We start from the raw sequence: 11,159 nt of genomic DNA on the forward strand, positions 1-11,159 counted from the left end.
AAAGAAATACATAAATGAGAAATAGATATTAGACAAAAACAGGGGAAGTTATGGAAGAGGAGTTTTGCATCAGGAGACAGGACAGGGTTTTCTTCCCTCTCCACCCTGTTCACTTTAATCTATCTCTCCTTCTCTTCCCCCCCCCCCCCCCCCCCCCCCCACACACACACACCCCTATTTCCTCTTCATCTGCATCTAAATATCTGCAATCAGACTGAGATGATTCCTGTGCTGACCAGAGACTGTTAAGTAGTTGTGGTGCAGACATGATGGGACTCCAGCATTAAGAAGTTGTGAATGTTGCTGCTTCCATGCTTTTTCCATGAGGTTATTGACTTCTCCCTTCTTTGGTTTGTGTTCTTAGTGTCATTTCTTTTCTTGTGACTTTCTTTTTTTTTTTTTTAATACTTTTCCTCTTATTTTGTTTACAGCTATTAATTCAAGTGTGTATTTTAGAAACAATTTGTGTGGTTTTGTTTACAGCATTTTTGTAGTTCTTGCAATATCTTAAATGAAAACTCTCAGTCTTTACATTAATAGTTGTTAGTTGTTTGTATTTATAATTCACCCCCTCTTTTTAATTATCCCATCCATGAAACACTTTTATTCCTTTTTTGTTTTGTTTATGCTTTAAGTTATCACTTCCCAAGCTTGATGTTTCAATTAAATATGAGCAGTAACAATGTTTTTATTTCCTGGCTCAGGTTTATGCATTATTAAAGTTGCAGGAGGTGGCATCGCTCTAGAAAATTAGTCTATTCTCCTCCCCAGGACTATAATGTAATAACAATTTGTGATGGCGTCTCACTGTCCTGAGCCCCTTCCATTAGACGAGCAGATACATGCACTTCATATATGTACGTGACAGATAACCAAAGTTTTATTGCATTTATTGTCCAACTCTCTTTTTTTCTAATAATTAGTTTTTTTGGGTTGCTTTGAAGTGTCAACAGTTGTTGCCAATGCTGGAATAGTGACCGATCCTGTAAGATTATCTGCCATTGATTCAGGGCAGGGGTTCCAATGCAGAGACATGCACATGCAGCTGCTCAGTTTAACAGCCAATAGAATCGCCCTCTTTCTGAATTGCCCTGTAATTGGTCAAAGTCTCCCGTCATGAGCCAGATTTCCCCAAAGCAGTAAACAGAGCCTAGAGGAAGTGCAGGAGCCTAGTTTTCTCTCAGATCACTTGATTTACATCATGCTGGATGATTATGCTCTTCATGTGTTTCAGGTTCAGGTTTTATCTGCATTTCCCGAATGTATTCACGATTCACGATTTGCTCACCGTTAACGAGAGCGACTGTGAAAATCTTTCAATGTGACTCAGTGTGAATACTGTCACAAATTATATATCACACTAGTCTAAAATAGCTTTAAATTTTAACAAAGTTTTAAAACCCTCAAACCCCAACCTGCCTTGATGTTTGAATTGCAGTGGTGATAAGACGGCCTTGCCGAGAATCACTTTGGGTTACAGTTTTGGTGGCGTCAGTCTGGAATGATATCTGATCACAAGCACATCTCATCTCAGTTGCCAGAGCTCCACTTGCGGTATTCATGAAATCTCAACTTTTTCTCAACTCCTTTCATGTCTCCCCTTTCATTTTGCCATCTCCTCCTCTTTCAACTTCCGGCGCTAGCCCTGTCCTGCTGCATCCAGTGGCACACAAACTCCCTTATTCACAATCACTCATCTTTATCTCCCCGCGCACCGTACGGCTCCAAATTGTGGAGTTAAACGATCCATTAACAGGAAGCAGGGAGAGCGGCAACATGTCAAATATCAGACAGGACAACTTGAGAGAAGTGGAGGGGACAAAGGGGGAGAGGAGGGGAGGGGATATCCTATTGAAATGGAAATAGAACAGGCCAATTAAAACATTTCACTGGGAGCTTGTTTGCATCTCCAGCTCGGCTCTCACAGATTATATATACAGCACATTATGGAGTAATGAATATGAATAAATTGAACTCTACAATTATCCCACCACCACTGGGTCTCAATTAATATACCGCGTTTCTCAATCATAACGTAAATAAATATATTTCTCATTCATAATCAAAAAGCATTCACCTTTAAATCACATCACACTGAGACTGGAAACGAATCCCACCCAGTCCCTGTTTATGGTGTGTATCAGTTATATTTCAAACAATCCAGACTGTGCAATGGAAGCAGTAATACGGACTTAATACATATCCCACATTTTCTGTAGTGTTGATGCTTAAACCCTCTTAAAATATGTAAATGCACCTTTTGGAATAATGACTGTGTTTGGTTGTGAATATAAATAATGACTGTGACCTCTGAATGCCTCAATTATTTTATACACCTGGGATTTGGCCACATAGTTCACCACGGACCAGTTAATTACTGCTGAGGATGAAAATGTTTATGCAGCTCAACAGTTTTGTTTAAAATCAACCAGACATTTTTATAATCTATACTTCAAATTTAGCAAATGCGTTTAATGAAAGTTCAATTCTATGCCAATAAATATATTGTACTCCTCAGTCAAATTACATTGAAAAGCCTGTTTAAAATGTTTGATTAATAGTAGATATGAAAGGTCCCACATAAACATTTAACTTGTAACTCTCCAATCACTTTATGATCAACAGCCCATAATTCTAAAAAACGAAATGCAGTGTTGTTTTAACCTTTTCAGTAAAAAGCAGTTAAAAGGGTTTATTTTTCCACTTCAGCCTAATGTCTATACATACAGATTCTTTATTTTATAAATTGTTACCTATTCCTATATCAGTTTCTTAAAAAGGTGTAGTTGCAGAATACAGTATATTTAATTAGCTGAATTTCACTTTTGTCGAAACAGTTCTGTTAAAGTCAATCAAGCTGCACCAAATTTCACAGACTCGTAGATATTAGTCCCCTAAAGATCCCAGATTTTTTTCCCCCATCAAGATTCATGAATTGTTCTCTGGGAAAGTGGTGAAAATGTTGAGAAACGCTCTCATAATGTTAAAGAAAGTGAAACAAAATTCTGGATCTGACACCGCAACAGAATGTAATGGGTTCTTCTCTGACCCACATCCTTCCACCAAGTTTCATTTGTGTCAATGTTTTAATCACAGTAAGACCAAGTATTCACGATTGATTTGCAATAATTGTGCAATTAATTGGTTGAGGATAGTGGGTACTTTAGATTATATGTATCTCATCTTGTGAATTTATGTGTTACATCCCCTGAAGGGGGTGATATGGTGGTGATTGGATCACCGGTGCTGCATCTAGATGGAGTCAGTTGTTACGTGCGCACAGTGACTGATCACAACTCGGAGGCTGAGAGGTCCCACAGTAAAGTCTGCCTCATTTTTGAGACGGCTTGTGTTCCACTAAGTTCTAATTGTATCCAGGGTGTCTTTAGTTTTCCTAAGGAGCTAAATATATGACAGTATTCCAGTTTTCTATCTACACGCCTGATTCAACCTCTTGGATAACTTCCACCTGTTTTCAGTGAGCAAGCTTGGTCCAGACTCTTGATGCCCACCCAACCTCAGCCTTTAGTTGTGGTATTAAAGTGCACAAGGTTTTCCGAGGATTCAATTTACAGTCCAGAAAGGCTGTAGAAGTTATAAGTAAAAGTAGAAGTTACAAACCACATTACTAAAGTACTCAGTCTCTCCCTCCTCCCTCTGCGTGTGTCCATCACTGCTCTCTGTCCTATTGAAACCACAAGTTTCCTGACCTCAAACATGAGCCTGAAGCTTCATGTGAGACTAGAATACACACAATCAGAAACACTAACGAACCCCTCTTGCCCAGCAGATCCTGCCAGAAGGTCGGCCTTGGAATCAGATGGTCGTCTTGTCTTTGCTGCCACAGAAGAACAGCCCTGTTGGAACTGGGTGTGGGAGACAGTCCAACATTTCACTAAATAGAGAAGGCAGTTTGAAAGGGCTGTGCTCCTCAGTTTGCCTTTGGTTAGTAAGCAATGCAGCGATCTGCCATTTATACAGAACACAGAATGTACCTGTGAATTGATAACATTATATCTTGCAGTATGAGTGAGAGTGCATCACATGATAAAAACATAAATAACAGTTTTTTCAGCACTATGATGACGCAGATCAGGTAACACATTCCTTTCCCTGTCAGTGCATATTTCTTTGTAACACTCTGAAAAGGGACGGATGGTTTGGTGGGTCAGTGGTTGATTCTGTCACCTCACAGGAACAGGTCCTGAGTTTAAGTCAGGGACCTTTCTGTGTTGATTTTTATATATTTTCTCACAGTTACTGTTACTGTTTGGGTATTCTACTTTTTTATTATTATTCAGAGGTCAATTGCATTTGAGACTCCTGTGTGCAGGTGTGAGGGCTTGTCTGTCTGTTTGCATGTTAGACCTGTAATTGACTTGCTTTTCACACGGCGTGCACTGGAATTGGTTCCAGCCTCTTGTGTCTCCAGAAGGATGGACTGAGATTGAAACCTGACACATTGAATTTGATTGGGTCATCTAGTGCAGATGTAGTACATAGAAAATGCTGGCGTCTTTCTTTCTTGTACAATTTCGACTCTAATCTCAGAGAGTTCTACTCAAATCATTACTTTATAAACTCAGAGAACACACACTCATTTCTCATGAATGTACAACTTTAAATCTTGGAAACACCATTTTCCCCCCCCCTAAGGTCTTAGTACTTGGGATGGAACATTACACAGAAATCAGTTATGTAGAAATACAGAACATTGAACTGCTTTTTAAAAAACTGAACAGTAGTTTACCTACTAGAATGTAACTGTTATTCTATAATACTGTAACGCAGCTGCAATTGGCTGCAACCTACTGATTACATTTATTTGAATACATTTAAAAAAGTACTTTCAACATGTCTTTATAACTTGTGTTCTTGATACCAAGTATATCTGCTGCCATAACAACACAGGTGGTATTTGTTACAATTATTTTCCAAGTCTGAATCGTTAACAAGAGGCAGCTCAAATCCCATGAGGAGCTTGGTTTGCAAGTTTCAAATTGAGTTCTGCACACACTACAAGTTCCACATGTGCAGTGGCTGCATTTGTTTGGTACACATGCTGAACTTAAGGGCCTACACCGGAGATTTTCGCTACATGTACCGTTACACCCCTACAAATGCGGCACCATAGTTCTCAGATGATGCAATATGCTACATTCTTCCTGACTGGTAAAAGTCGTCAGGTGAGATGTTGCATCGTACAAATCCTGCATGTATTGTTTCCAGAGGTGTGAGGTCAACTGCTTTGCTCAAATTCCAGCTCAACCAGAGTTGGTTCAGGTACTGGTCTTACTAGAATTTGCTTTTTGACACAAAATTAAAACGAGAAAATAAACCTGGTTAGAACCGTTAGCAGTGTCAATAGAAAATTATGCTTAGCTTTCATTATGACAACATATTTGGGGCCGCCTGTGAAGACTTGGTCTTTGAAAAAAAAAAGCGGTTGTGGAGAAAATAATGCAGCCATGAGATTGTGGTAGTGCTGAGACCTCTGCTCTCTGTCTCCCACTCTGACAGCCTCTTAGATGAATGCTCTGTGCTTTCTGGAGCTGACTTTGTTGTTTTCTCAGGCAGCCATGTGCAACTAGGCTAATGAGTACATTTAGCTGGAAAATGCTGAGGTAACACTTTCATCACACCATGCGTGCGTGTTTGAGAATGTGTGTGTGTGTGTGTGTGTGTGTGTGCGCAAGCAGCCATGGATTTGTGTATGTATGTGTGAGTCTATATCATCTGTTTATTAAGGTCAGTGAGTTATTGAAGTTTGAGCTGAAAAAAACTAATTAGAGATTCCTCCTGCTCCTTGCATCACACCTTTCTACTCATAGTCATCTGTTCTTCCATTCATTCCACTGTCTCTGCCTCACCCCACTCCCTCTTTACCTCACCCTCTGTCTCCCTTTGTCATTGACTCCTTCTTCTTCTCCCTTTGCCTCCCTTCCATCCTTCCTTTCCTCTTTTCACATATCATACATTTTTCTCCTAGAGTATATTTTCTTTTTGTTGTATTTACATCAGTGTGATCTACATGAAAAACATATCTCAGTCATTAACACACATAAACACACACACACACACACACACACACACACACACACACACACACACACACACACACACACACACACACACACACACACACACACACAAACTAATTAGCAGTGATTGCGTAAATGTCATTATCAAACCCCTTGACTAAGAAATGTAATTGAGGCTTGATATTTTACAGTTTTGCCATAAACTTTAGTATAAACACAAATGCAACCAGTTATATAGTAAAATGTAAACATAAATGTACAGAGATATGTCTGTGAAAGGCTTCTATCGACATACTGATCAATCAGCTTTGTACATCTCTGTAGTTTTAAAATTCACTCAATTGTTTGCAAACAAAAGTTCTTTTGTTGCTGTAAAACATCAAAAGTTAGATGTTTCTGTCAATAGCTGAACAACAACAATACTGCATCTGTTCTTGTTGATAAAAGAAAACCTGCTCCTGAAACAGTGTCTTTGACCATCATGAGCTTTCCCCTGTCCACACAATTGAGTCAGATTAAGTCAAATTGTTAAGTTTTGCAAAGTTATGTTAAGTTTCCATCTTAATATCCTTTGCATTTGTGTTAAGAGAGATGTATGAGGGAGCAGTTTACAGGTGCACAGGGAGAAAAACTCACCTGAAACACAAATGGTTACATTAAACTCAGAGGACAAAAGGCCAAGAGTTTGCTGCAGTTCCTGGCTCAGTGCTGTGCTGCAGTAATGCAGAAAGACAGAGTTGCTTGTTTGAGCACTTTGTGTTGTTCATCTAATTCCTTAGATTTGTAATCCTGCATTAGTGAGGCCAGTTATTCACTTTTACTTGTCCTGCTAGGTTCTGCTTCTCTGCTCTGCTGAAGACTGAGCGTCTGTTCAGCACAGCAGGAATCCACTTTCCATATCCCTCCACACTTACTCTCACAAAATAGGACTTAGACAACAATATAAACCACAGTTCCGAAGAGGAGCTTTACATTTTTTTGTTATATTTGCAAATATTCTAGATTCTGTCTCTGCAAAGAAATGAAATGAACGTGTTTATTAAGTGAAAGTGTTAATTAAACAAGAAGATGATTCAAAACTAAGTTGTGAACATGAAACTGTGAGTTCCTTTTCTAAACCTGATAATATAAATGATCATCTTACTAGTGTTCGTTCAACTGCACAGTTCAGAGCGATGATGAGAAAACACACAAAATTCACATTGTCAGAATACAATAAAGGATTATTTAGTATCATTTAGTTGTGCATTAAGACAATTGAGGTTGCATATCAATGTCATGCGTGTTTGTGGTTATGTTATAACGGCAAACAAATCCCCAACAGCACCATTTACATGTATCGAAAGCAAATGTAGATTAACTGCTTTGCAAATAGCAGCATCTCTCCACACTCTTATTTGTAGGCAATCACCAACAACAGGGGTCATTGCATTTCGCTAAGAGGAAAGCAAACCAATTACAAGGAAGTTTGTGCTCAGCAAACCATGAAAATGCCATATCACATCATGCAAACAGAGGGAACAGATGTTATGTTACCCTAAATGAACCCCTCCTTTCGGGAGCAGGAGTCAGTTGATCTCTGCAACACAAAACGTGTTTTTAACAAGTCTCTGAAGGTAAAAAAAAAAGAAAAATCATCTTATTTCTCCAGTCAAGAATTCAGCACGTTGAGCTTCTCTGCAAAACCTTACAGGTGTTTGAACAACATGAAAAGTTGACACGCAGACACGATCTAACGGAGCATGGTGCCTGACGCACACAAACACAGATGAATAGACACACCTGAAGACGCGTGTCCTCACACATACAATGAAATGCACACAAATGGAGTAGAATTGGTTCTTTTTCTAACCCTACTTCTTCAATGATTGCTATTTCCCACTGAACACTGTATTATGTAGAACATTTAAATGCCAAACTCTGCTCGGAGTACGTGTCTGTTGTCTATTTATTTGTTTATTTTAGTCCTGTTGTCTATTGTTTAAATGCTGAGTTATTTACCACCTGCCAAAAGGAAAGTTCAAGAACTAAAGCAGCGCTAATGCAGTTGTGGTTATCGCAGTTACTTTGGCAGTAATGTGCACATTTTGATTTGTTCTCCTTCCCCCTGTTTTAATTTGCCCTTTTTTTTTTTTCAAACCCTTGATTCACATGGTTTTTCTTTCTTGTTTTGTTTCAGTATTTGGGGCAAAGACCTTGTTCGTCATTCATTTGGCCTAAAAAGTAAAAGACCCCAGAGCTGCTGTAAGACGGTTAGAAAATGAATCAATCAGTGTAACTACGCAAGAGTTCCCCCATTCACTGTAAGATCACTTTCATGTTAGTTTTGTCAGGCGGTGTTCGTCTCCTCATTCTGCTTTTTCATCTTCTGTCTCCCTCCATTTTCTGCCCTGCTTCTCTTTCCTCTCATTTCTAGCCCTCTAATCATACACTTGTATCTCTCTCGTGTGCGTTTGAGGAGCAGGGAGGGGCGGCTATAGTAATAAGACCATTAATCATTGGAAATAATTTGCAGAAAAATCAGCCAACCTTGTTGAATTTGACAGCCACCATATTGGATCTGTATGCTGGAACATAATATATGGTCAGATAAGAAGCTTTGAGTGTGACCCATGGGGCGCTTTCTGCAGTATTGCATGTTGATAAGTCTTTGTGCAAATTTACTGTGATTTTTATTCAAATCTATGCATTTGTGGTTGCATTTAAATTTCATTGTTCCATTTTTTATTAGGGCAACAATTCACCAAAGTCTTTTCTAAGGAGACAGAAATCCTGATGTATTGTTTTTCTGAGCATCAGGTCCGAATGTGTTTTATACTACATACTGTAAATGTGCTCCCTAAACTTTTGATAAAATGCATCATGGCTGCCAGTTACATCCTTATAACAGAAACAATATGGCCACAATAGAGCTGATGCAGCAATTTCAACAGCACCCCAATGAAATCTAAATCATTCTCCCATTAAAGTCAACTCTAATTACTCCTGTAGTCTATAAGTATGGGCCTTCAGAGGGTCTTTCACCACATGGGAGTCTTTGTGTCCTAATGGCAACTTATAATATTATTCTTTCAACATTTCAAAGCATTTTTTATTTTTATGAATACTTCAAAAGCTGAAACAAGCAAAAACAAAAATTGATGCTCACTGGGAACTATTTGACTTTTTCTCAAAGGTCAAGGTCACTCTGGTCTCACAAAATGTGTTTTGGTCATAAGTGATAATGACAAAACGGCCATTATTCAACAACATAACATGAACCCCATCCACCAGAGGGGGAGATGATATTTTCTTCAAATTGACTGGTTGATGGGGCCATAAAATGTGAGGTGGTAAAAATTAGTTTTTGTGTAATTTAACGACTTTATGAAAATTCCCAATACAAATACAGTATAGCACTGTTAAACTAAACATACATTTTAAATCATACCTGTTTAAGGTTATTTAAACCCAGCCTTGTTTTATGGTTGAGAGGAACTGCCCCCTGAATGACCGTTTGTATTTGCAAACTTTGCTATTGATTAACATGCACCCTGCAACCTTCATCTGCAATCGAGCAGATGCTCCTCATCTACAGCAAATGTGTTAAACTACAGCAAATGATGTTGGATAAATGTTTAAGCGATGGATTTAAAAACTTGTGTGTAATGTGAGACGGAAATAAATGTTTCGTGTAAACTTCTCTGCTGCTTTAAACTAAGCGTCAAGTCACAGATTGTTTCAGAGGGCTTTTTTTCTGGTCCGTACCCACATGAGTGCTGTTTTAATGAGCTTGGCTCCCAGACAGAAATGTTTCAAGAAAAAAAAAAACAATTTAGGGGATTAATAACTTCAGAGAAGGGAGCTGTAATAATAAGGATGGAATAATTCTGGAAAGTGTGTGTGGGTCTGTGGTAAGTTGTGTGTTGTAACATTTTTGTGACTAACTGCGTTCAGTTTGGTATTCATCCATGTCTGTGTCCTCCTGTCTGTGTATGTATGTTTGTCAGTGTCCTGGTGTTTATGTGTGTGTCTGTCTGCAACGCACCACACTTAATATTGTTGTTGCTATGGAAAGGGCAATGTCACGCATGTATACAGGCTCTCACACACACACACACACACACACACACACACACACACACACACACACACACACACACACACACACACACACCGTGCCGTGATGTTACACATGAAGGGTGTCAGTAATGGGATTCTGGTCAGGCCAGTGTGACCATGCTGTACTAAGCTAAGGTCATAGATACCATATCAGGAGCTGAGAGAGAGAATCTGAGGGGAGGAGGGAGAACAGCTGGATGGACGAGAGAGGAAAACAAAAGAGCAGACTGGCAGGAAAAGGATGGTAAGGAGAGAGGGATGAGAGGAACAAACTGTCATTCACTTAGTTGTATGCTATTGGTGTCGGTTTTCCCTCAGGTGTTATCCATTACACACATTTTCTTCTTGTCTTCTCCTCTGTCCTTTGCTTTTCCATCACTACTTTCAACTACTCTTCTTCCTCCATTTCCTTTCCTCAAACTCTTCCTTTCCCCCTGTTTAAAAAAACAGCTTCTCTTCTCCTTCCTCCTCTTCTTCTTCCTCTTCCTCTTCCTCTCTTCCCTTCTCTTTTCCTCTCTTCTCCCTCTCTTCCCTTCTCCTCTCCTCTCCTTAGACAGGGCTATTTTCTGCCTGTCAGGCAGTTTGCAGACAAGCACTGTTTTCTACCCTGGTGAGACTATTTTCACTCTGTTTGTGTGTCTGTGTGTGCGTACATATTATACAAGTGGCCATTTGACTCATTTTTACATGTGTGTGTATGTGCACAGGAGTATGCCTGTGCACGTACTGTATGTGTGTGTGTGTGGGCATATTTTATAAGTAGCCATTTGCTTCCTGTGCCTGCTACCTGCGTGTGTGTCTATGTGCATGTGTGTATGTGTGTATGTGTGTGTGTGTGTTCCCCTGTTGTGACAGTGTCGAAATCCAAGCTGACATCCCCTTCTCCCTGCAACAGCATATGCCCCTCAGCAAGACCACTGGGAGACTACAGAGAGGGAGGGAGATGGAGAAGGAGGGGACGACAGTGAGAGGGGGAGGGCAAAAATAGAGAAAATGAAAGGGAGACAATGGGTAATG

General features: G+C 39.5%; 1 long non-coding RNA gene across 1 annotated transcript in view; it reads left to right on the forward strand.

Annotated features, from left to right (window-relative positions):
- The window catches only part of LOC117777147, a 43,737-nt gene extending 39,155 nt beyond the window's left edge, over positions 1–4,582 (forward strand). Inside the window, exon 2 of the long non-coding RNA XR_004616562.1 lies at positions 3,791–4,582. This is a non-coding gene — a long non-coding RNA (uncharacterized LOC117777147). The remainder of the gene's footprint in view (positions 1–3,790) is intronic.
- The last annotated feature ends 6,577 nt before the right edge of the window (positions 4,583–11,159 follow it).

The sequence above is a fragment of the Hippoglossus hippoglossus genome, chromosome 16 (assembly GCF_009819705.1).
Source record: "Hippoglossus hippoglossus isolate fHipHip1 chromosome 16, fHipHip1.pri, whole genome shotgun sequence".
Classification (NCBI taxonomy): Eukaryota; Metazoa; Chordata; class Actinopteri; order Pleuronectiformes; family Pleuronectidae; genus Hippoglossus; species Hippoglossus hippoglossus.